The 27,592-nt window shown below is 40.2% G+C and overlaps 1 protein-coding gene and 1 long non-coding RNA gene across 2 annotated transcripts in view; one reads left to right on the top strand and one right to left on the bottom strand.

Moving 5' to 3' along the window:
• The window catches only part of frmpd3 (FERM and PDZ domain containing 3), a 69,849-nt gene that overhangs the window by 19,515 nt on the left and 22,742 nt on the right, over positions 1–27,592 (bottom strand). The window contains 1 exon segment of the mRNA XM_063877172.1: positions 19,398–19,493. The gene's annotated coding sequence lies outside the window, so the exon portion shown is untranslated.
• On the top strand, positions 1,717–26,539 carry LOC134860330 (uncharacterized). Its single transcript, XR_010165225.1, has 3 exons — positions 1,717–2,166; positions 3,447–3,485; positions 26,455–26,539. It is a non-coding gene; the product is annotated as an uncharacterized LOC134860330 (long non-coding RNA).

Raw genomic sequence — 27,592 nt, 5'->3', positions numbered from 1 at the left:
GAGCTGCCACCAGGGGGTAAGCAAGATGAAACGTAATGGTGGTCTGGTATAAAAATATTACACAGTTTTGTTTTTTAAGTGGGATTTTTCCATAGGCTACAATAAAAAACAGGAACAATAAACATTTCCTTTGTAATCCCTTTTATTTTAAATCAAAAAACTGTTTTTTATTAGTTTTTGATAGAAATGTAGAAGACAGCCGCTGGAACGTCTCATGACAAAGTTATTTATATGGCAATAAAACAAAGCTTTGTCGCGGTTTTTTTTGCGTTTTTTTGGGGGGTGCGTCAACCCGGTTGGGACGTAGAAGGGGGTGCACCGCAAAAATGTTTGCAAACCGCTGTGCTAGACTATTCATACTTAATTAGTTTGGCTTATTCCCACGTGCAAATGTTGTGGCTTAGCTGTTTGGATGATGCATCTTGAATGTAGATTCTTAATTATAGCTTAATAGGAATTAAAGAGTCCATTCCACTGACAATTAACATGGCACTTCCACACGGCACTCTGAATTATCTGGCCACTTACCCTGTTGATGCTTGAGGAATTTTCCCTTATTTCACTGTTGCACTAATTGTTAATCTTTCCGATTAACTGTGTCTGGTAAATGCCTGAATAATATATTTTAATTTGAATCAGAGATGGAATCAACTGTAGAAACTTGGGAGTTGTGATGCACTAATTGGAAATTGACTACGGTATGTTTTTGGATCATCGCCTTGAGAAGCCAGACAAAAGGTGAGCGCTATCTCAGTGATTATTTATGACGGAAAGACGGATAAACAGACAGAGCTTAGACCCTCTAGCTGGCTAAATAATTCATGAACATTAGAATGCAACATTTTGTCAATACAATCTAATATTGGTGTTCCTTGAGGAGTTAGAGCCACCATACTTGTATATGGCTCAGATGGTTTCTGTGATTATATTAGAAAACTGCTCTCAGCAGACCTCCAGTCTTGATTGCTGTTTTGTAAACTGAAGCTATGGCAGCAGTGATGGCAGTAATCCTTTGGGTTGGTTATGGTCAAAGTTCCCAAGATAGCCTACAAGATTTTATTCAAGCTAGCAACATGGCACACACGTCAGCAGGTGTTTTATATTACTAATAAGCAATTATTAGCATGCTAACACACGTAACAAATGAAAGATATTGCCCTTCCTTACTATCATTTTTTAAATTCAATAGCCAACTTATTACCAAGGCTTATTAGTGGTTTGATTTATCCATAGTAGATTGCAGACACATACTGTCGTACGTTTGTTGTATTCGGTTTGATTACAGATCATTTATTGCATTTTAATGTAAACCCAGAATTAAGTTACTTAATGCTTTTTGGGTTTCATTTTCTTTCTTGGCTACTTACCATACCCACCATGTGTTTCAGAGACGAAAGCTTGAGGTGCCCATCCACTTCCTATATTTATAGGCGACATCATCAGCGATGTCACTGGGTTAGACCACGTATGGAAAGGGGGTAAATTATGTTGTGATTTTTTTTATGGTGATCTGTTTATGTAATATCGCAAATGTATGCTATTTAGTTAGCAAGGAACATGTGTTTCTACTTTGATTTTAGTTAGATGGATTCACTTTTTCACTGTTTCTAGGAGAAGTATTGGATGCAGGAATGGTACAGCCTAGGTTGACTCCTGTTGATTCAAGGATCTATTTAAGCAGTTCCAGTTTGGCTGTTACTGAGGTTGGATGTCAGTGTGCACATGAGTTGTAGTGATACTCGGTTGGTTTTTGTTGAATTTCACTCAGTTTAAAGGAGTTAATGGTTTGTTTGTACCCTGAGGCTGAGACATCACAGTTTGCTGATGGAGGATAGCATTCCAGGCTAACAGACGGTTCTCGAGTAGCTCTCAGAACTGTGTTACTACAAGGAGAAAATTGCTGCCTGTGAAGGACATCCGTCAAAAACTCTTCCCAAATAAAATGAGAAACTATACAATTGAAAGCTCTAGCTCGGGCCTATCTACTTGTTCCTGGTGGGCCAACTTTGGAGAGTATAAATTCCTCACAAAGTGAAAAATACAACATACTGATAGCGTTGCGGCGCTACAAGAGGACATTGACGGCACACAGAAAGACAAGGAAGACCATCACATCACAACAAAAGCCCTTGCTCACAGTGCGCACACACACCGGCCGGAGTGAGAGTGAGTTACTTTGGTGCCTTTTTTATAAATAAAACCCCTGTTTGTTATATCTGGAAAAAGTTTCTCTCCTACCTTCCTAGCCACTCTGGCCAGGCTTCCATACTGTAAATACATTTATTTTAAGTGTGATAGGGAACTGTAATAAATAAGAGCAATGGTTATTTCTTTGAAGGGCTTGGTGATAAATAACTCAGGCTGGAGTAAATCCAGACAGTAAAACAGAGAGAGTATTGACAATATTCTAATGCAGACAGAATTGGACAACACAAATGGTTCGTACTGATTAACTAGCAACATAAAAACTGTATTTAACTGCTGATTTACACAAATCAAACAAAGTGATTTTTGAATACAAGTGTCTGCTTTCTTTCTTGCAGTAGAGGTTGTGGGAGAAAAATGCAATGAAAGAAAGATCTTTGTGCTTTTATCTGCTCCGTAAGAAGATGCATCTTAACCATAGCTGAAAAATATTTTGGGAAGGATAATGCAGCGTAAAAAAATGGATCTTGTATTTTTAATTACTGGTATATGTCATTTTAGATACACATGTACTGTATGTACTTCTCATTCAATCACTGATAAATCCTCTGTCAGCCTCTGCGCAGACTGCCTTCATTTCATATCAAATGCAGCAAATCCTTGAATCTGCCAAAATCCTGTTAGGATTGTGAAAGACGCGACACAATAATCTCCCCTGTGTACTGTTAAATGAGCCTTCCTGGACAAATACTCTCTCTGTCACGTGTCTGGCCTTCAGGAAGCTGCAAACATTAACACAGTCATTCTGGCAGCACTGTCTTCAATCTGTTTTCAATGCCTGTGATGAAATCTAAATATTTGAGCTGTTTTTTGATAGGATTAGTGGTTGTGACTTGTGGTAACAGACGGGCCTGTGGACTGAGAGCCAATCAGATGAAGCCATCGGCACTGGGCCTAATCCCCTCTGTCACTGCATGTTACCCCGGCCAGTCCCGCAGAAATACTGCAGGGCAACGCAACCCATTCATTCTGCCGGTGAATTGAATACTGATGTATTGAAGTTACTCCTGATCTTCTCCTACCTACAGGGAATTTAAAACCTTAGGCAGACTCATTTTAATAAAAATTGAAGTAGCTGACATTTGTTTTTTGTTATCTTTTGCGAATCCCTTCTCTTTTGTCCTTCACCATTACTATGCAGTTGTATTCATTCTTCTAACCCTCTGACATCCAGCCAGGTAGAAACAAAACAGTGCATCACAAATCTAACCTGCTTTTCCCAATGTTTCTCCCTCTTGCAGGAAGACTCTCCAGCCAACCCCTCTGATCCCTGCTACCAGGTAAACAATAAAAACGGAATCTCTGTAAGCCTTACTTGACATGCTGACTGCTTGTTTTCTCCATACCGTTATAAATCCTGCCAGATGAAATACAGATACAGACTAAAAGATTTGTTCAGATGCAGGATCCATCGTCAGGCTGGGTTTGCTGCTGGCCTGCCTGCCAACATGGCTGCATCCATTCCTCTCTTTACACCAATGACCTCCCTGGTAGGGCCAGATGGCATCCATTTAGGGAACGCTGCTTGGTTTCTCTCTTTCGTTTTCTGAGCTTGTTGCCCATCTATACCGTTTTTTCCTCTGTTAATCTCCCTGTCCCCCCTCTGTTCTGTCACTCTGCCCGTCTGCCTGTCACCACCTAGTCTCTCTCTTCTAACAGCCAAAGCTGACTGCCATTTGAAAATGGATTGTGGTTAAAAGGAAGCCCTGCTGTGGTGATTGATGCAGCAAGGAGAGACAGAGCAGCTCTTTGGTCCTTTTATGTGTGGAAAATGTCTAATGAATGTTTACAGACAGTTGGCTGAGTTGCTGAGCTTTTCACCTTTCTTGTCTTGTCAATTAGCCACTTTCTTTATCTAGCTGTCCAATGTTGGTGCAGAAAGAGTTGGAATAGTTAATTAGATGTGACTCAGTGGAGAGAAGTTGTTAATTGTGTGTGTACCTGATGTTGTTAAGTCTCACAAAAATATGTGTTTGCTGCATCATATGCACGTAAGCATGGATATGCTTTCTTATATTATGTGCTTATGTGTGTAAGGTTCCCGCCAGCGTTCTGCACTGCAGCTGCTGGGTGACTCCCCGCTGGGCTTAAGCATTAAGGATTGAAAAAAGAAACTGTATTTTAAAGATGTTTTGGGAATTAAAATGTAACATTCATAGCCATCTCCTTCAACGAATAACTAGGTTAGTGTTTAGTGTGTGTAGCCCCATCGAGTGCGGATGAGAGAGCAAAAAACAGACACCTGTGTTTGTGTCTGACGGTGGATAGGAAGTAAGCAGTAAAGCTAAAGCTCTAAACGTAGCAATGCAGGATGTGTTCAGTAAGTCTATTTGTCTACAACACAATTTCTGCAACACGTCAAGACCTAAACCATGCTTCCGTTCGCTCTTGCTCACAACCTGCTGTTTAGAGTAAAGGTGGTTGGCGCTGATGCTCACTTATGGCGGGTTATCTTTCTAATTGGATCAGTTATACTTATTGCAATGACACCTTGACACAGAGATCATCAATACTACTTTGCAAGGTAGCACAAATCAGAGGATGAATGAAAGAGTGTCCAGCCTTTGACTTTCCATGTGGTTATTAGTAGTGAAACAAAGTAAGAGACCAAACTGTGACAATTCCTTTGGCTGCAACCCGTATCTAGCCCCTCTGAAAGCAAGCGGGCCTAACACGGTGAAAAAATAAATGGGAAAGAAAATGAAAACACAGGAATGTAGCTTGGTATTTTTCCCTGTATTTTGTACCTTGTCTCTGAGATGGGATGTTGAGATAAATCGAAAAAGTGGATGTGACTTCCTCACAATGGAGTTCACAACCTTAAGGAGGATATGTCCCACAAATTCACTTTGCTCTCCAAATTCTATTAAGCAATATATGCAAACATGAACAAAAAAAAAAGCCTCCCCAAATGGATTTGAGTGGAAGCTGTAGCTATAACAAGCTGAGCATCCTTACCTGAAATGACCTTCCTCCACATCTCTCCCTCTCCTCCTCTCTGAGTTACTCTGTTTTTGCTAGCACCTCCACCAAGACAAATGAAGACGAATGATTGCAGACAAGCTCTTCATGCAATGTGTGCTAACGCTACAAACAGGTGTCAGTGTTACACATCAATGATTAATTGTCATGTATACATGTTTTGGACTGTTGCCTCTTAGGATTCAAAGGAGATAAACATTGTAAAGTTCAAACTATGAGCTGATTCATCATTTCATTGTTGATTGAAAGAAAACTAAAGTACACTAGAATATTTTAATTCATTTTGATAATCCATCTCTTTTTAAGTCATTTTGAAAGCACAAGACAAGCCACTATCTTTATGTCTATGGCACTTTGAGTTGCATTTTGTTGAAAGGTGCTATACAGATAAACTTGCCTTGCCTATAGATATACAATTTTAAATTTCGCCGTCACTCAGGGACACCATCAGTCCCTGTAGTAATACAATGCCTTGTACATTATTTGGTCACCATAGGCTACTGTTAACCAGCTGTTGTTGATCATAGGCAGTCCCTGAGCAAAGCTATTAGGATTGTTCTCTGTGTTTGTGTGTGATTCTACTCAAATGAAAAGATAGTAGTGAGTCCAGCCCAATGATATGCTTTACGTTTAGAACATAATTCAATTTTTACGCACTGCACTAGTCTGGGGGGGGGGCTCACAGTTCGACACAGACCTTGTCGCACTGTGACAAACTTTATCTGACAGCGGGTTTCTCTTTCAGCCGGAGCCAGGTAAAACAAAGCTTTGCTCTAAAAACATTGAGCCTGCTTCATTGAGTTGGGATCAATAGTCAGGCCTTCTCTCTGGCATACGGACGATAAGACCGACATGTATGGAGCGCATTGACGGCGAGCTGTGATGGATCGCGGCGGTTAAGAGCCTGTCACTGAGGAACGATTGCTAGACAAGGTTAGCCAAACAGATGTTCAGCCCTGATGTTCTCTGCAGGTCACCAAGCAGCATCTTGGTTGATGAAAGGCGGATGAGGTTACGAAATGCAGCTCATCCATGAAATAGCTTGTTACGACTTTCCCTCACTTCCCCGGCCTTCAAGAAAATGTTTATAGAGGGCAAGGAGCACAATTTAATGCTGTCCAGAGGCTGCGGTACTGTGTAGAGGTCATGGCAAACATGACGGTGCTGTCTGATGAAAGCCAACAGTGTAGCATTCTTATGTTTTTATTCCTCTGCATTGCCCTCATAACTGTACGATATATATATGCAACATTCAGAGTCACCTTCACAGCTCCTGATACACCTTTTAAATGATTATAAAAAGATCTGATGCTGTGAAATACACTTTGCACTTAATTGCAGAGAAGGGTTTTTTCAGAGGTCAGTCACAATTTGACGTCAAGTCGAAAAAAGTTTTGCATAACTATGTAATACATTACATAATGCCGTAATCCCTGTTCACTGTGAGCTGCATCTCAAATGTAGCTCGGAGAATAGGCTTGCAAACTGAGAGAGGTGGAAGCAGCCAAGCGTGGAGATACAACTCCATAGCACTGGAGCTTGGCGGTAACACCGAGGCAATCTTCTTAACTGTCCATTTGGGTCCACTTTACCCATTCATGGCACAGCACACTCGGTGGTCTGCTGAAGGTAAAATGCATACAGCATAAATAAGAGGCAGACTCGGAACCGTTCCTTAATCGCCCTGTGGGCTTTGCTGCATAAAGTGCTTGCTTATTAGTCCAATGAATATGAAATAAAATGAACTTTAAGTGACGAGTGCTGAAATGTTGAAAAAAACGAATTTAATGATATACCTCATAATTTATAATATATATCTGAACTTCGACACTCCGGAGTGTGCAGAAAATGGACTGCCTTACGTTTTTATACTAGGGTGTGGTGATGATGCAATAAAGTAAAGCCACAGGCAGTTAACAGAAAAAAAAGAAAACATGGAGTACAGTTAAAAGCGATAATGAAGTGAAAAATACACAGTCATAGTTCAATAATTCTTCTCTGATATAAAGTTTCCCGGGCTGGTTATTTTGTATGTATGTTCTCAGGCTGGGGAGTTTCCACTTGACTGCATTTGATTCATCAGTCAGGAGCTGGAAGGAGAAAGTCTGGCCTGCGAAGCTCTATTCTCTCCCCACAGTCTACTGCAGCCTGCATGTTGACGGGGGTCCACACTCTAGAGAGTGTGTCCCTACTTCAACCTTCATTCCTCATCTTTTTCTTGTTATTTACCTTACTTAACCTTTGGAGTTGTTTGAATACTGCAACAAAAAGACGTTTAAAAAGGTTTTAAGTGTTGGCAGTGTCGCCAAGATACCACCAAAGGCTAATACACTTAACCTTTACCAAATACATCCCTGCATCCTCTGTAATTTCTGCGCCAAAGGTTGTATAAATGAGACCATTGGCTAACAGCTTTATGTTTCACCTTTTTATAGTGGAAATGACATGATGAGCTCCTCAGGTCCAGCAGCCTGCAGCCAGCTGCACCCGCCCGCTGCCCGAAGGTGGAAACGGAGAGTTTGACAGAAGCAGTGCGGCTCTGTCTCTCTGCTGTCACCCTTCAGTGGAGCACACAGCTCTCGGCAGCTCGTCTGACAGCGGAACGACACAGAGTGACACCCATTCTCTACGAAATACAGCATGGCTGCCTCCCCCTCCTTCCCCTTACTGCTGCCACCCAAGAGATATAACCCGCACGCCCCTCCCAACTCCGCCCTTTTGTTATTACCCATAAAGTGCTCCTGGCCCGCAGTATGCAGCATGCAGCTCATTTCCATCACCTTCTATAATTGTGATTCTGACTCACATTCAGCTATGCATATAAGCAGTGTAAACAAATATTCAGACACAGGCACATTCCCACAAACTCTCTCCCTCTCTCTGTTATATTAATTCATGGATTCTGTTTAACTAAACAAAGTGATATTAACCAAGTTTATTTGAGTTCCTTTGTGCATTTCCACAGAGCAACATTAGGAGAACGTTTAAATGGGCTCTGCTGTAACAACATTTAGTACCACAGTTCTTCCCATATCGCTAATTTATTTGATGTTAATTAAAAAATGTGTACTCAACACTTTATGAACTACCACTACTCCCTGCTCTCCCCAACATTACATAGCTTACTGATGTGAACCTTTCTTTGTATCGGTAGTGTTTTTACGCTACAACTCTTTGTCCAGGAGTTTGTGTTTATTAAAATGTTGACGTAATTCCTCATACATGTTGATTTTTTCTATTAGAAGGCTCATTTGTAACCCAGCCTCCCTGCCGTCTGCGTCTGGCAGCTCTAGGAGCTTCTGAAGCCGCTCTCCCTCCCTCTCAGTCTCTGACCGCTGACTTGTCTAGTGCTGGTATGTTTTAGTGAGTGTGCAGAGAATACCAAGTGGCCGCTCGATCAGGGTAATAATTATGAGGCCTGCTGAGCTGCTGTGGCCCGCCTTCCCGCCTGCCTGAGTTCAGACAGCCCACACTCCTCCTCAGCTTGATCAAAGTCTGTCACTGAGCAGCATTGTGTTGCTTTTGTTCTCTCTGTTTTCTATGGCCACAATACCTCCTCTCTCCATCTATTTATCAAATGGAAATTAAGGTGATAGCTGAAATTAACCCCAGTTTTATTAATTAGTCCATCTACTACTGTATATGGCTGTCTTTTAGATGTATTATTCAGCATCCTTTGTTGCTGCAGGGATTTTTTTTTTTTGTAGTATAAGAATAGTGCTGCATTATCTGTATACAATATCCCCTCGTGGCCAATAAAACATAAACAATTTTGTGGATGCTCAAGGCACTGAGGTAATGTCAGTGAAAATATTGTAGTCTTTGTTGAGATTTAGAGGCAGAATGCTTCAGTGTTTTTCATCATTTACCCAAGATCCCTGACCTTAACCTAGTGAATTTCACAGTAAAAGTAGAACATTTTGCCAAACCATTATAATGACCGGCTGTGTTCCTTTGGGCTGCTGTGTGAGTCGGATCTTGCAGCTTATTAATTTTTTGAACAGGGTTTCACTCAAAGTAACATTGACAATGACTCCAAAACTCCGCGTTGCCTCTTACATCAAACATCCATCCAACCGGATCTTGGCATTGACAGTCGGCAGAGGTTAAGACTGCAAACACTTAACTTTAGAGGAGAATACTGAACAAAAATCTCTGTTATATAATCACACCTTCAGAGACTTTAGTCGATACCTTAAGAGACATAAGTAGAAAACTTCTAGAATGGAGTACTGATAAATAATATTGTGCGTTTTTACATCTTAATGTCCTTTATAGCATCCTAATATGCAGTTCTAGCTCCTAGTGATAGGATGGGTTAAATGCAGAGGACACATTTCACTGGTTGTGCTCTGCTTTGTGCATGTGTGTCACATATAAAGAGGGTTTCATCTTCCGATTCTTCTTCTTGTGTGTGTTTCATTTGCTTGTTCTGAAGCTGCCCTATCTGTAACCATACATGGCGTGTGTATATATAAGGATATTCCAATATATGTACTTCTGATTCAGTTTCCTCCTTTAGTTTTGTAAACTTATTGTGATCAATTGCGTGGAAAAATACTGTTGGGCGTACTGTAGGTAGCTTGTTATTGAGTTGGTTGAATTCAGATAAACAGTCTGTGTGGAGAGCAAATAGGCAAAAACCCATTTGAGATTATGCCATCCCATCGCTTATATCTAATGATGATTTAGCTTTTTAGCTCTTTAACTGGCTACCTGCGAATCATTGTGGTTGTATACATCTTCTCCCAACTCCAGTCCTAACTGGCTAATCGAGCTGTAACCAATCGACTTACAAACGGAGAAGGAAGTCTTTGACTGAATATTAGGGTTAGGGTATGATTAAGGAAACCCCCGGAATATTGCCCATTGTCTCTAGAGCATTACAGTTGTCGGGTTTATAGATCGACACAACATTGTCCCATCCTTTGTTTCTAACTAATGCTCGAGTTATTACATGCCACATATCCAGAATCAAAAGCTGTGCAACGAGTTTCTCTGCCCTTAAATGTGGATGCATCGTTCATATCTGTTCTCCCAGATGAATGTGGTAACTCTGTTTATGTTGCGCAGAACACAAACAAACAGTGGTGCTTTAGAGCTGCTTGATGATGGAGATCATATCTACTCTGAAGATGGTAATCTTTAGTCTTTGATGTGGTGAGATGGTTCAGGGACTTTGTGACACTCCATAATATGCTGTCTGTTGCTCTCACTCTCAATGTGGAGGAAATTAATAAATGCTTGGCTGCTCTTGGTGCTTTATTCCATTTAATGCACCCTGGGCAAAGGAAAGAAGAGAGGAATATGTAGCCAGCTGTGATGTACATGTCAAAAAGAGTTTGACTGCTACGTTGAAGCAGAACCGCTGACTGCGTGCCATTCCTGTTGTGGATGTCTTTGTCATGTATAATTTGTTTTCTAGCATTTGTCAGGGTGTTCACATTTTGAAATAAACTTCCCTTGATATCATAGAAAATAAATAAGCCTGCTCAATGAATTTCTCTTTGCACTAAGCCACTGCTTCCAATCAAAGAGGCTGTCTCTCTGCAGTGATGATGTATGGAACATTTCACCACCAAATGTTTGATGCTGCTCCAGCTGGCGATGCAAAGGTCTGTAAACAGCCTGGCAGCATTACTGCTCTTTTATGCTCTGACACATTATCATTTTGAAGATGGCATGTGGAGTAAAGTACACCTGTGGAAAGATGTTAACGTGACCCACTGAGCTGAGGCTACACCATGTTAATGGGCTGAGATCAATAACGTGGCTCCTTATTGGCAACCACAGAGTGATAACTGAGATTGAAGGTGAAGGAAACTACATGATGATCGATATGACTGTGGAGATAATCAAACATATTGCAGTTAATGCTCTAGGTCGTGAACATTTGATCGTTTTTATTAGTAAAATCATACATGACGTAGAAAGGGGTGCACTGCACCTTCAGGGCCTACCTTTTATGTCAGAAAGAAATAATTACAATTTGTATAATTTAGTCACATTAAAAGCATAGGTCGGTTTTGTGTAATTTGTTGTTGTTTCTGGAATATTCATTTTGTTTTGTAACTCCTTGATGACACACTACATTGCACACATCCTTACATGACTAATAAAATGGTGTCAAAATCCCCTGTGAGGATTCGCTTAATATCCATTGTTACATTTAACATCTTTCTTATAGTAAAATGATGTGCAGAGGACTTGTGAATGTCCCCAAGGTGTTGATTGTGTCAGTGGTGTTCCCTGGCTGCACCTTGCCTCGTCTCCTCGAGGCCCTGTCACAGCTCATCTCCTCTTCTCTTCAGCGCTGTGTGATAGCATGTGCTCAGCCACGTGTGAACATGAAGTTTGAAAAAGCAAAGTTGATTGAAAAGAGGAGGCGTTCTGACGGGCATTCAGAGGTTGCAGTACAGCGTTATGTGTTTGGACGTGCGGGGAAAGGAACGAGCGGGAAGGAAGTCAAGAAATTGGCTTAATTATAATGCAATTTCAAGTTAATATGTTTAGACCGCTTGTTTGTAAGGCTGGGCAAAATATTTGTATTCTATTGATATCGAGATATAAGACTTGCTATTGTCTTAGATTTGTCATATTCGAATATGGCACAAGAGTGGTCTTTCCCTGGTTATAAAGGCTGCTTTACATTATAGTGATCTATTTATTTTTCTCAACATACCTACTCATTAAATTCACATAACTGGTAAAACCTCCCTGTAAATATTTTCTGAAAGCACATTTGTAGCAGAGAGGGTTTTGCACCAGCACTTGCAATGGTTTGACTCATTTGTCGCGAATATACCTCCATGTTTGTAGTTGTTCTGAGTTTGTATCTTTGTGGTTTATTGCATTGGTTTGGAGTTGCTTTGGATAAAAGCATCAGATGAATAAAATATAATGTTAAAAAACACCTATAATCAACCCTACAATATCGTCGCCATGTCGAGGTATTTGGTCAAAAAACGATTGGTATTTGGTATACTCGATATCGCCCAGCCTTCCTGAAGTTGTGGTAGCATCAACGCTAACATCAATCACATGTACGCCCCTCACCATGAACCTATAGGACAAACACACGTCTGATTGCGCCAACATAATTAAAAGGGGTGCTTTGTTATACTGTACTAAATGATAGCCTTCGCTCTGCCTCTCCACTGAGCTGCAGACACACAGTAATGGGTTAGGTGCTCCAGAGAACACGGATATTTATTGTGTCCACATAAAGGGAGCTGCATGTATTGGGAACAAACGATCAGCCTTGGCAGGGCCATTACAGTACAGCTCGAAGGCAAATAACAACTCACAGAAGCTGACCTGTCAGCAGAATTACAGCAGCTTTTTGTTACACAATGACAGTGAGGTTAGTTTAGTTCAGACAAAATTGTTTGTTTTTGAGGGCTAGGGGCTTTCATCTTCAAAGCCACAACTTTGCTGCTCTCATCTTCCCTCACATGTTGAAATGAAAACAACAAATGATGAAAATTCTATTTCAACTAAAAAATAGTTTGATGAGGTAGGTTTTTCACTGCAAGAAGGAAGAAAATGCATTTAAGGGCAAAACCAAGTGCACAGTCTCACATATTTCGTCATTTTGGTTTGGGGATTTTTTGCTGTGACAATGTGAGGGGGGGACTCTGCATGTTGGTGCAGTCAGTCAGTGAAGAAGGAAGGAAGGCAGGCAGGCAAGGCAGGTGCTGAACACCGATATGTTTCTTATCACCGAGCTGCCTCCTCTCAGCTCATCACAGTCCAGAGCACAACACACACACACACACACACACACACACACACACACACACACACACACACACACACACACACACACACACACACACACACACACACACACACACACACACACACACGACGAACATTGAGGGTAATAAAGAGGCAGAGGGAGAAATGTCCTATGTTTGACTTTTGATACACAGCATTTCTTCACTCACAAAATTGGTTATCTTTGGGATTACAAAATAATTCATGACCCCCTGTAGCTACAGAGCCCTTCTCTCAGAGTATCTTATTAAGAGTATGGCCTGAGTGCCGCAATACTCAGACTATGCCAGCATTTAACCTAAGAGTCATTATCAAGAGGATGGGCTGGAACAGTCACCAGAAGCTCTCAGGTGACATTTATGATTTCCAGATGAGCGTTGCATGTACTTAATTAAGAAAATAGCAGGGGACATCAGCCACTCTCGTCTTCACTGTTCCCCAGGAAAGTTTATTTCATGCTCCAGAAAACTCGTACATCACACGTGCACAAGCTTGTGTGTGTGAGAAGCACACAGTAAAAGATAATAATGCATTTCAGACAGAGAGTCTTATAGCATGATGTGTGCAAGCCTAAAATGTGTTGAATTTATTTGGTACATTATTTGAAGTAGAGCTTTGATATTCTCTTAGTAATTTAGTGGCATCTAGCAACCAACGGCTATTTTCATTATCAATGAATCTGCAGGTAGTATTCATTAGTTATCTTTTTTTAAAAAGATATCTAAAAATATTGAGTCCCCATTTGCTTTTCCAGATTTCTTGTTTGATCCAACCATCAATCCAAAATCCAAAGATGTTAACTGTACTATCATAGATAACTATAACAAAATTAACAATTTAAGTTTGGCAATCTGCAAACAGTGAATCCTGTGGTGTGTCTGCTTTAAAAGGAGACAATTGCTTATTAAAACTGTTAGATTTTCCGTCAAACGATTAATTGAATATCATTAGAACTCCAATGGGTGGGACAATAAAGGATTTAATTGTGTGTCAGGATAGGAAACTCACAGTAATGATTGTGAGGAATTTTCATTGCTGGGATAACTGTGAATATCTTAATATGAGTGACATGAGAAAGCTGTCTCTCTATTATTGAAGTGAAAGCCTTATTTTCATCCATTATGTATGCAGGAGAGCATCTATGATTTATGATTACCATATTTTAGACTGTTAGTTTGTTGTTTACAAGAAATATGTGATGTTCAATAAAGAACCAACTGTAATAAAATAGCTCCAGTATATTTCAGTGCAATGTTTTAAAGGTTTATTTATGAGATTACTGGGATTGTTTCTTTAATTCCAATTCTTTTTCGCAATAATCGTCACATGACATGTTCATATTGTCGACTGTCTAGTTGTTACAAACAGATTTTAAGGACTATGAGGCAGTTCATCTGATCCAAGCTTATTTTGAAACATTATAGCCTTCTTATTGGTCTTTTAAATTCTCAGTGAGCTATGATTTACATATTCCTCAGGTCAGTTATTGCCATAGCAACATTTGGAGCAAGTATCATCTCTAAAACACGGCAGCTGTAAGCCTGAGGGTTTAGGAACGAGGAGAGGGTATGAGTAAGAGGATACATCGCACAAACCCCTGAGACTGCTGCTACATGCAGCTCTTCACCGACATCATCCTCTTTCTGTTGCTGCCTGATTTCTCTCTTAGCAAAAATACATGTCACATCACCCAAAAATAATAGGATTGATCTAGAAGAAAGGAGGTATTGATATGGATGTTTGTATGTGTGTGTCAGGGTGATATTTCCGCATGTTTGCAGCTCCAACTCTATTCTTTATCTCCTTTGTAATCTGAAACAAACCGTCTGTCTTAGGTTGTATTCTCCACTACTCTTTCTCTCTCTCTGTTTATATATGTGTGTGTGTGTGTGTGTGTGTGTGTGTGTGTGTGTGTCAAATGTAGCCACACATAGTGTTTGGCAGGTCCAAGCACCATGGGAACTTTGTATCAAAACAGCAGTGTAGTGTAGTGGCCGAGTGTTACTGCATTTTCATTTTTACAGAACTGACTAAAATCGTGAATTAATAAATTCCTATGTGTACAGTATTTAGTTTGCAAAGTAACATTTACATTGGACAATTCTGAAAATGTGGAATCAAATATTTGATATATATTTAGTAGTTTAGTTATTTTGAGTGTATATTTCTCCTTCCTTCTTTGTATTGAACTGTTGCACCTTAATTTCCCTCGGGATAAATAAAGCTTCTTGAATCTTGAATCTTGAATCTTGAAATTGCGACAAGTAGGAGTGCTGTCAGTCTTGAGTTTTCAGAGATGCCGAATGCCAAATTCAGAAATAATTGGACCAGCAGTCATAGAGAAGTTATCTGTGACAACACACTGCGTTTTATTATATCCTGTTCAGGGATTCAGTCCGTACTCCACTTCGAAGCCTATTCAGTTTATTTAAGACTTTGAAACATCCAATTTGTACCAATTTTAGGAAGTGCCTGCATTGGGAATACAGTGTAGTTTAATTAAGCTCCAAATCACCAGGCGAAAAACATCCAAACAACATAATCTCTGACTGTTATTGCACTGCAGAGATAATTTAATGTGATTAAATCTCATTTTATTATAATTACGGGTTGCCAGTTGGGAATCCTGCATATTTCTCCATTTTATATAAACAGATCCTTATTAATCTCAGTACCACATTATAATATGTGTCCAGGTTCGTATATAATATATCACAATATATTATAAAATATTACGAGTCAGCATTCAGAGATCTTAAAATATTTGAATCCCTTCTTTAAGGATAAGTGGGAAAAATAAAGTTTGAAACTGCCAATGATGTAGCTTGCTTAATGAGAAGTAGCACTCCAGTCCTTTGTTTTTGGAGCTATTAAAATACAAGGCAAGACACATTTTTGCCATTTAAGAGGGGAGACAAAATTTGGCAACCCTGCTATTAAAAAGAGTGAAATGAAACACTTTCAGAGACCGAGTAACACTTTGCATCACCCGCGTACAGTACAGAGCTATACTTCACTTGTCAAACTCCATTTTTTTTGCAAATCCAATACCAATTTGCCCGTAAGCCTTCTACGTGTATTTCTGTATCAGTCTTTTCTTTTGTATGAAAAGTGGTTGTCAAGATGAAACTCTCAAAATACATAATGACTTCATTAGCGGTCCTACTCGGTGATTAATTGGAGTGCTGTGTCACCCAGTGTGACAGAGCCGTTCATTGCCAGACAGTGTTGTGACAGGAGTTGAGCACCATGTTGATGAGTCTGGAGATGATCACACACACTGATGTACACTTGTAAGACACAGACAAGAGTAATCAGCACACATCTTGCATTATCTAAAACATGGAATCCCCCCTGTGAAAGAACTATTTCAGAATAAGACCTGGCCTAAATTCAGTAACTGTGATCAGCTGATTGCGATTTCACAGTTTTGCCCGCGGTGATAAACAACAGCAATCTCTGTTTCAGTATTTTCCTCAGTTCTAGATATAAACGTGTTGACAGCCGTGTTAGCACCCTAAAGAAGAAGGTGGCCCCTCTATCTGAACAGGAGAAGAAAGACATGCAAGGGGCCTCACAGCCTCTTAGCTCAAGGGTCCAGAGATAAGAAAATCCACCGTGTTTGATGGCTGCTGTAAGCTTACAAGGAACAGCAATAAGAAAAACAAGTTGCATTTACTTCATTCAACAAACTGAGGATTGGAAGAAGCAGAGGTGTAATAGTTGAAGGAAGCTTGAGTAAATGTCAAGTGTGGGAGATGCACAGAAAGGTCAGGGATGAAGCGAGACATGGGTCAGCGTTGTAAAGATAAGAGCAATCCACTAGAGGTTGAGGATCAGACTGCTGGTTTTGAACTGGTAAATAGTCCGCACCAGGATATCCAACCTGGCCTTTGATGGGTGTATCTGACTGATGTCGGCTCAAACAACTTTGAACAGGGGGTCTGAGTTTGGTACAACGGGGAGAAGCTTTGCGGTCCTGAAGCAAAGCCCTGCTCGTCAGACTGAGAGGCTGGAAGGTTTGAAGTTGAACGGCAGACAGTAATTTAATCAATTTGATCAATACAATCATTGAAGCGGGTCAGCTCCCATATCGGTAACAGGGTGTATAAGAGAAATCTTAGCTGGAGGGGATTGCTGATTTAGACTGTGTGAAAGTGCAGCTTCACTAAATTGAAATACTTCTCTTTATTGAAAATGTACAGGCGCTACGCAGGTGTCTGACTTGCTTCTGGAGGGTTCAGATGCGGTCTCTGTTAGCTTAGTCTTTTTTGCAAGTAAATCCCACGTTTATCCCATAATCAGTGACGGCTTATGCGTCATCAAGGTAGAAACAAAGAAGAGTCCAATTAATTCCAGCGGAGTCACATTTACATTTGTACGATGTCTGTAGTGTTCCTGATGCTGTAACAGAGGCTTATCTGTACCGCACAACTAACCACTGTAAGCTATTGTTTTTACCTGTATGCAACAGACAGCAGATCACATGGGAACTTTCCAGCCAAAGCATCATAAGAAGGTGGAAAACAAACACCCTTCTGATAGCAACATTTTCCATTTGCTTGAGTGGCTGTTTATATTCCCTCTAGCAGATCACAGAGGTTTCTTTTTCTTTTTGCTGAATCTCTATCCTCGGCACACCAGCTCCTCCGTGGCCTCCTCCTCTCTACACAGTCTGCTCCAACCTCTGTGAAACAGTGAAGAACGCTGCACTCTCTCCGCCAGCGGCACATAGACATTTAAGAATGGCAATCTTTGTGAGATGTAACAATATTCACATGTGGAGCTAGAGAAAAATTGTGTATTATGTTTGTTTCTCCTTCAAACTAAACTTTGCTTGTAGCATCTCGAACAGTAACTCCGTCCAGACTGAAATATCTTAACAACTCTAAGATGAATTGCCATAATTCACATAAGCCTTGATGTTCCCTAATGTTAAGTGCTCCTATAAAAACTTGGCATAATAAACTAGGACGGTGTACGTGCTTGCTGTTGAGCCGCAAAACAGTAAACTCCTTTTTTAAGATACCTCCTTAGAGCTAGCTGCTTAGGCTATCTCCTCAGACATATATGCTTTAAAACAGTTGAGTTAAGTATAAATGGGCTGTATCATTTATTGTGCCGCAGAGACAAATTTAAATTTTACACAGTTAATCAGCCTCTTATGGGATTTGTTTTACAATTCCTGATCAAGGACCTCGTACATTTGTGGTCTTTACCTCTCCTTCAGATGTTGCAAATACAGCTCAGCATGCTACCCACTCCTGGCATCAATAAAAGATGCACAGCATGCTTTTTAATTTTAGTTTTCCTCGATGCTAACCCGTGTTAATTTGTTCAAAAGCAAGGTGATGAAATACGTGGCAGTGAGAATAGGGGGTCCTAACAAGCATGAGTGGCCGCCTCTGTGAGACAAAAGGGGGCCCGTGAGTTGATTATAATCCCAAAGCGCTGTGGGGATAAACAACATGTTTTTGATGTTTGTTACCATTGTTTTTCATATGCTAATTAAGGAAAGCCTCCAACTGTGTTTTTCTTTCTGTGGAATACAATGGGCTGCTTTAATACAAGTAACAATGCTTGGACCTTTCTATAATTATGTGTAATACTTATAATGGTGTATACAGTACATTTCCATACAAATGATTTTGACTGCGGCAAATTTGATCACTCTATCGACTGCAGTCATTTACCCTGCCGCACTGTTAAACTGCCTCACACACATCCTGTAATGGGGAAAGCCATTGGCTGATGTACCTGGCTATAACGGAGAACCCACCACTCTGCATCAGCTCACTGGCATGAAATCAATGCAGAATTGCAGATGTGAGCAAAAGCTGCAAAGGACACACACACACACACACACACACACACACACACACACACACACACACACACACACACACACACACACACACACACACACACACACACACACACACACACACACACACACACACACACACACACACACACACACACACACGCACACAAACAACCCGCTGCAATATCATGACAAAAGAGGCTTCCCACCACGATAGAATCCCAATCCCCTAACAGGATATAACTTATGTTTTTGAGAGAATGAGAAGGTTGTAGGGTAAAGCACTGGAAATAATTAGGCGTGACTTAATTTAAATGGTCCATTAAAGCAGAATGAGCAGTCAGCAAGAATGAGGTTATACAAATGAACTCTATAGCTTTCGCCTATGGCTCCCATTGCTACAGGATTTAGCACAGAATCAGATTAGGTTTTATATTCCTTTGTTGGATCAAGCTGAATAGAAAGGAATCCCATGATGTATGTTCTGTCTAATAGTCCTCTTAGCTTTGAATTGGTTCGAGCTTTATTACTACTATTTAAAGGCAGAGGATCACCACAGGGATCACACAAACCTCTAAGAAAAAGTAAGGTAAAAAAGTGCACTCACAATCTCTGAATGCTGACTCGTGGACAGGAGGTTCTTCTGTTCTGCAGGGGTCACCCACAAACACACACACAATCGTCTGGTCGGTGATGTGTGTACCTGTTGAGAGGAACAGAAGCACAAAAGTCTTGAAAGATCGATGCTTAATAACCCACAGTGTTGGTTTATAAAAGGGCACTGTGTGATTGGAAGGAGATGGAAGTAAGCAACATTTTAAAGTAATATGAAGAACTGCTTCGAATTATAGACATATATAAATATACAGTGGGGCAAAAAAGTATTTGGTCAGCCACCAATTGTGCAAGTTCTCCTATTTAAAAAGATGAGAGAGGCCTGTAATTTTTATCATAGGTATACCTCAACTATGAGAGACAGAATGAGAAAGAAAAATCCAGGAAATCACATTGTAGGATTTTTAATGAATTAATTGGTAAATTCCTCGGTAAAATAAGTATTTGGTCACCTACAAACAAGCAAGATTTCTGGCTCTCACAGACCTGTAACTTCTTCTTTAAGAGGCTCCTCTGTCCTCACTCGTTACCTGTATTAATGGCACCTTTTTGAACTCGTTATCAGTATAAAAGACACCTGTCCACAACCTCAAACAGTCATACTCCAAACTCCACTATGGCCAAGACCAAAGAGCTGTCAAAGGAGACCAGAGACAAAATTGTAGACCTGCATCAGGCTCGGAAAACTGAATCTGCAATAGGTAAGCAGCTTTGTGTGAAGAAATCAACTGTGGGAGCAATTATTAGAAAATGGAAGACATACAAGGCCACTGCTAATCTCCCTCCATCTGGGGCTCCACGCAAGATCTCACCCCGTGGGGTCAAAATGATCACAAGAACGGTGAGCAAAAATCCCAGAACCACACGGGGGGACCTAGTGAATGACCTGCAGAGAGCTGGGACCAAAGTAACAGAGGCTACCATCAGTAACACACTACGCCGCCAGGGACTTAAATCCTGCAGTTCCAGACGTGTCCCCCTGCTTAAGCCAGTACATGTCCAGGCCCGTCTGAAGTTTGCTAGAGGGCATTTGGATGATCCAGAAGAGGATTGGGAGAATGTCATATGGTCAGATGAAACCAAAATAGAACTTTTTGGTATAAACTCAACTCGTGGTGTTTGGAGGAGAAAGAATGCAGAGTTGCATCCAAAGAACACCATACCTACTGTGAAGCATGGGGGTGGAAACATCATGCTTTGGGGCTGTTTTTCTGCAAAGGGACCAGGACGGCTGATCCGTGTAAAGGAAAGAATGAATGGGGCCATGTATCGTGAGATTTTGAGTGAAAACCTCCTTCCATCAGCAAGGGCACTGAAGATGAAGCGTGGCTGGGTCTTTCAGCATGACAAGGATCCCAAACACACCGCCAGGGCAACGAACGAGTGGCTTCGTAAGAAGCATTTCAAGGTCCTGGAGTGGCCTAGCCAGTCTCCAGATCTCAACCCCATAGAAAATCTTTGGAGGGAGTTGAAAGTCTGTGTTGCCCAGCGACAGCCCCTAAACATCACTGCTTTAGAGGAGATCTGCATGGAGGAATGGGCCAAAATACCAGCAACAGTGTGTGAAAAGACTTACAGAAAACGTTTGACCTCTGTCATTGCCAACAAAGGGTATATAACAAAGTATTGAGATGAACTTTTGTTATTGACCAAATACTCACTTTCCACAATAATTGGAAAATAAATTCTTTAAAAATCCTACAATGTGATTTTCTGGATTTTTTTTTCTCATTCTGTCTCTCATAGTTGAGGTATACCTATGATAAAAATTACAGGCCTCTCTCATCTTTTTAAATGGGAGAACTTGCACAATTGGTGGCTGACTAAATACTTTTTTGCCCCACTGTATATAATTCATTAATTCACAAGACCTATTAAAATTCAGTGCTTTCAGTGGTATTGTTGTTCACTGCATATGTGTACTGTAAGGCTTACCCTGCACAGCAGCACACAGAGTTCTGCAGCCCAGGCAGAAATGGTTTACAAAGGAACAGAAAAATACAATATTATATTAATAAAATCCAGCTAATCTACAACACAGAATTTCTTTTTCTAAAATACCGATTCTCAGGTTGGTGTTTTTGCTGCTTCTGTTTATACTGCGGCACACTCGATAATGTAATATCAGCAGTTGAAATACCACCTTGTTTCACGCTCTTCTATTCTGATTGCTTTTTATTACTAGAGTGTGAAACAGGAAATAAATCTGTTTTGCAGTGGGTGATAAACTCATTAACAATATATATGTGCATTCTAACCGTGAGCACTCAAACCTGAGTGTCTCACATGTCTAAATGTTGAATCTTCTGTACGTAGCTACAGACTATAACGACCCCGCTCTGCGAACAACGTATTGTTCTTTAACATATAAGATTGCTCTATTTAGAAATGAGATCATAAGCACACTTTCAGATAGGGCTGCAGACTCTCACTTAATGTTTATCAGGCTGTTTGCACTTTCATGGTTCAAACACGCTTCTACATTATCCACGAAAATGAAATAAAAAAATATATGTGGTTGAACCCTAAAATGTTTATAATGATGTTTACACCCCGCAGAGATCGGTGACATCAGCCAATAACATTTTTGATTTTTATTTGTTGTGGCACCAAGTTTCAATCTATAATATCCTGAATCTACCCTCATTCATTTCATCTAATCAAGCATACCATATGTAAAACTTCCATTAAAAAAAAAAATCCAGACTCAGAAGACTTAAAACATCTGCTGAATATGAGATGAACTGAAACAACTTGACGCAAATATCTGCACTCTACAAACATCTTGCATTCCTTCCATCAATTCAATATTCATGCACACATCTGTTAATTACTACTTCACTTGGTCACTGGTCTCTCCCAAATCACCATAAAACAAGCCCTAAATACATGTAACAGCCATTGTTGGAGTGAAATCTGGAGCAAAACACTTCAGTGGAGTTCAACAGACATTTCTGTTGCCAAAACGTTAGAGGTTCCTTGTGCAGGTTTTGACTGCTAATAATCCTGTAGCGAAATGTTATTATGAGCAAGTTTTATTGTTGATCAGCACAACGAATCAGCAAAAGCAAAAGGCCTATACGGTATGTTTAGTAACTTGAATGTCACTGTTATGGAAAATATGTGTGGGAGAGAAACTCCCTCTGGAGTAAATTTGGGGATTTTAGCCTTTGTATACCATAGACATGCACACAAATGTGTATGTGTATATATATATATTTTATAATACACTAAAGGAAAGGGAAGACCAAAAACAAAACACTAAAGGGCCTCTTTAAGCGTTGCTCAGTTGCTACATGACTCTGATTCTCTTGAGATAGTAACGTTTCGCTTCTATGTTGCCATTGTCTTAGGATCGAGTTTCAGTATCCTGTTTGTTGAGGTCAGTGTGACCCGGTTTCATGTTGCTGCCTGTCTGTTTGTGAGGAGTAAGTGATAAGATTGCAGCGTGTGGGTCTTTTTCAAATCTCTTCTATTTTGTTTTAGCGCTACTTGACGGTATCCGTCTCCTCTCAGGTTCAAACATCTTGTTTCTTGGATGCCTGAGATGATAGCTGGTGTCCATAGCGACTGAATCATTTTATTCTGTTGTATTTCTGCTGCGACAGTAAAGATAGAACATGATGGAGACTAGATGAAGAATCATAAATATCTGTCCTCATCCAGATAATTTGTGGTGTATACGTATGCCTGTTCATGTTTGTCCACACATTCTCAGCACTCATTGGATGTTTGAAGAGTCCCTTTCGATGATGTTGTTGTAATTATGATGATTTTTTCTCATTTATGTGTCGTTTCGGGCATACAAGTGAACTCAATATAAACTGCTAGTGTGTGGGTCCCTCGATATTATAATGAACTACATAACCCGACTACTGAAACATGCCCTGAAATAATATTATATCACACATTTTTACAGACAGACTGAATTTCTCTGCCCTTGTTACGCACAGTGTGCCAGTTTTAATGGACTCAAAAACAACCACATTCCTTTTATAATTGCACAAATACGTTTCAAAGACAGACTGCCCGCAGCTCTGATCGCAGGAGGCAGAACGAGATGAGATGAAGAACTTGAATATAACGGTCTCCCACCGCTTTCTCCTGACCCAGGAGCTGTTTTCACATGTCCCATATATAATCCCAGATAAGAATCGGATTTGACATCATAAAAGGAGGATATTAATTAACACCAACAAGGCCCAGTAATGCTTCCTGTAGCTGTTTCATTAACTTTGTCAATGCCTGGCTTCTCATGCCCCAAAATGATACCCTCTAACAGCAACATACAATAAAGGGAATCACAGAGACTGTTTAACTGTCAACAGAGCACTTGCGCTACACAAAGCTGGACAGACGGGCATATTATGTGAAAATGCTTTACACAAGATACGTGATAACAATTCAAAGATTTGTGTTAATACATTGTTGTCTTCTTGCCATTATGTATTTACATTGATAAATCAGTTTCACCTTGCAGAAAACAGCAGATAAGGGAGAAAATAATTACAAAAACATGCGTAAGCGTATTTATTAGTGTAATAATATAAGAACATTATTAAAAAATATGATTTGCATTTAAGAATAGTTAAAGTCTTAAAAATAGGTAAAATTTAAATAAGGTTGACTTAAAAATGCATTTTCTTTTATGGCCATATACACTGCCTGGCCAAAAAAAAGTCACACACTCAAATATTTCGTTGGACCGGCTTTTAGCTTTGATTACGGCACGTATTCGCTGTGGCATCGTTTCCACAAGCTCCTGCAATGTCACAACATGTATTTCTGTCTTGCATACATTTTTCGGACAACTGCTCAAAGTCTTCTCCAGCACATCCCAAAGATTCTCAGTCGGGTTCAGGTCTGGACTCTGTGGTGGCCAATCCATGTGTGAAAATGATGTCTCATGCTCCCTGAACCACGCTTTCACAATTTGAGCCCGATGGATCCTGGCATTGTCATCTTGGAACATGCCCATGCCATCAGGGAAGAAAAACTCCATTGATGGAATAACCTGGTCAGTCAGTATATTCAGGTAGTCAGCTGACCTCATTCTTTGGGCACATAATGTTGCTGAACTGCAGCCACCCCAGATTATAGCACTGCCCCCACAGGCTTGTGACCTTTTTTTTGGCCAGGCAGTGTATGTTGCCATTTTAAAGTAAAGAGAAATTCTGATACTTATATTTCTGAGTTCGCAGCCTTTAAAATTGTTAGGGGGGAGTCATTGCTTTGGAAGGTGTATAATTGCCAGAGGCTATACAGAGTAGTATACAGAGTAGTATAAAGTGTAGTTATATAGAACACATGTTCATTAAAGAAAATGTGTCCACTACTCCATTGCTCACGCATACAGCCACTTACTTTAGTGACAGGTTATTACGAATGAATCACTTTGCAGTGGGTTAAGGCATATGTGCTGATTTATACATGTCAACAGAAGGATGTTTTTTGGCTTGACCTGTTTTGTTAACCTAAATATATTTAAATTAAGTGTCAAGACGTGGAAGTGATGTCTCTCTACTGATGATGATGATAACACGCCTCCAGCTGACGGGTGTGAAGTCAGTGCATAGATTTTATCCGTTTGTAAATAATCTTTGTGAGATATTCTTTCTACTAGGTCTCAGTGAGGATTAGGAAATCAATCTCCTGGATAGACCGTCTTGACTTTCCTACCCAATTTTTGGGGGGAGATATCAACTTTTTAAAGCAAATGCAAAGCCAGACTAAAGCTCTTAGAGTGGCTGAATTAAACCATCGGAGTTCAGCTTACATAAATGAATGAAAGAAAGAGTAGTCACGTAATAATGTTTTATTAGCATGTTTGCACACTCCACACAATCTCCAGACCCACAGATGTTTCATCAGCATAATTCTTTCCTTTTCTCCAGAGCTGCTGGATAATTGGGAGTTCATAAATGCAGTTATTTGATTGACGTTACGCCAACAGATTGTTAAATATCTTATCATGTCAGCTTTGCTTATATTCACTTCTGAATGTGTCAGAAAATCAGTCCTTTACCTGTTGTGTGTTGGTACATTTAGAACGCTTCTTCATCTCAATCATTTTTTACCCCAATTCAAAAATATCGTGCTTATTTATCATCTTTTCTGTACTTGTCCATCTCCCCTGACTTTAAACCTAATTTCCTCCTGCCATTCATCCATCACCCAACATGTTATTCTGTAAACAGAGCCTGACCTTTTCTCCATTTCATTCAGACTATTCTCTCGCAGAACCCTCTCAGCCCCCCCCCCCCCCCCCCCCTCTCCCTGGACACATTGTAACACTTCCTATTTGTTGTGTGCAAACAGTGTCTGTCTGCACCTTATTTTCTCCATCGGCTTCTCTTTCACTCAGGTTATTTCTGTTGCCGGGGCAAACACCGCCTGGTTTCTGCACTCTGATGGTATCACACACTCCAGATGCTTTACGGTGTATAAACACATTCTCCGTCTCTTTTTATCTTTTCACTCAGAAAAGGTCAACCAGGATGTGGGTCGGGGTTAGAAACCCCCCCCAAAACCAGGAGCATACTGCTATCTAATATTTAATGAATAGGTAGCCTGTTCTTCACAACATTCATTGATATCGTCCCTACAACCACAATGTGTTACCATGGCAACATCATGGCAAGTCTCGTGGCGAAAACAATTTGCCACCTTCAGTAATTAGAGCTCATTAGCCCATGGGGCTGAACGAAGGTTTTTTTTTCCCAAGACAAGGAAAATAATTGAAGTCTAAATGAAAACTCTTTCTTGAGTCCTGAGATGGATAAGACAAAGATGTCATCAGATAAGTCTTTGTCATTGTCTGTCATCAGACTGACACAGTATAGACTCATACAAAATCAGCCTCAACATGTCACTGAGAAGTTTCACTTTAACAAAGTGACACAAGGCAGTTAGAAATTGGATATTATTATGGTTTAGAATTTCAGGATGTAGATCACCGAGGCTTAACATTTTCCTTTCCAAAACAAAATGCTGTAACTGTTGTGAATACCACGATGAAGCCTTCAAATGTGGAACTTTGCATCTTTTAGATGTTTCAGCACCATGGACAGCAGACTGTCTTGTGGATCTGATTCAGCACCGTGGACAGCATGGATGGTCTGAACCTCACAACTGATCATTTTCCTTTTACAAATAAATGACATTTGAGATGTATGTGCTCCTGGCTTCAATTCTTCTAAGCTTGAAAACATTGAAAATTTTATGAATCTTTCTTTATGTTTGTGCGGACGAGTCCCTAAAGTCCCAGTGTAAGTGAACTTAAGAGAATTCTTTTGACTTATTCATGATGTATTTACTCATGAAACTGAAAGTTTCAGCAGTATAGAGTTAGCAGAAGAATTTACATCATATCTTTGGATTGTGTGATTAGCGTTATTACCCAGGTGTCTGCTCTACCAGGTGAGATTCCAAGAAATGTTCTTTTCTTTTCAGTTTATAGTTTGTGTTTTGGTGCACAGTATTACAGGGGATGTGATTATAGAAAGGGATTTCATTTAGTTTCACCTTCAAGTTGCACTGTTAAACTTTAACATTTAGAGCCAACAGTCAAATACCATTTGAGTGTTTCTACAATCAAAACATATTGTGCATTAATTGTCAACAACCTGCTGCTGAACCAGCCCCTCTGGAATGTTCCATTATGTGCTCCATATGCACGTCCTGACACAAAGAGATAAATCAATCAATCAACACATAACCAAAACTGTAATGTGTATTTCTGATGTCTCTTCACACAGTTATGCTCACAAGGGAGCCCACTTTATCTTTAGCTACTTACATGAACATTAAATAACTATAAACCTCCATTGTCCCTGCTTTCCTTCAGAAGTTAGTGAATTAATGTACATATTTCTCCTCTTCTCACTCCCCTTATGTCCTTTCTTCAGTTGTCACTCAATGCAACCGCTCCCTAATGGAAGCTATAAAAGGACTCGCAAGGAGGGAAATTATGGTTAAACAATCCTGATGTATTTTATGAACCTCTTAGCCATTTCGTATTCTGCATTAGCAGTGATGATTCAATGGAGAAGGCCGAGGTAAGGTGTCAGCTAAAAGCCCATAATGAAGCGGACTGTTTGTGAGGCAGGAGGATAAGGCCTGTAATTGCCAGGCTCCTGTATTGTCAATATTCATCCTAATGCCTTCAAAGGATGTGTGGTTATAAGA

The sequence above is a fragment of the Eleginops maclovinus genome, chromosome 23 (genome assembly GCF_036324505.1).
Source record: "Eleginops maclovinus isolate JMC-PN-2008 ecotype Puerto Natales chromosome 23, JC_Emac_rtc_rv5, whole genome shotgun sequence".
NCBI classification, from domain to species: Eukaryota; Metazoa; Chordata; class Actinopteri; order Perciformes; family Eleginopidae; genus Eleginops; species Eleginops maclovinus.
The sequence above is the reverse complement of the archived record's forward strand: the minus strand, read 5'-3'. Positions and strand labels throughout refer to the sequence as shown.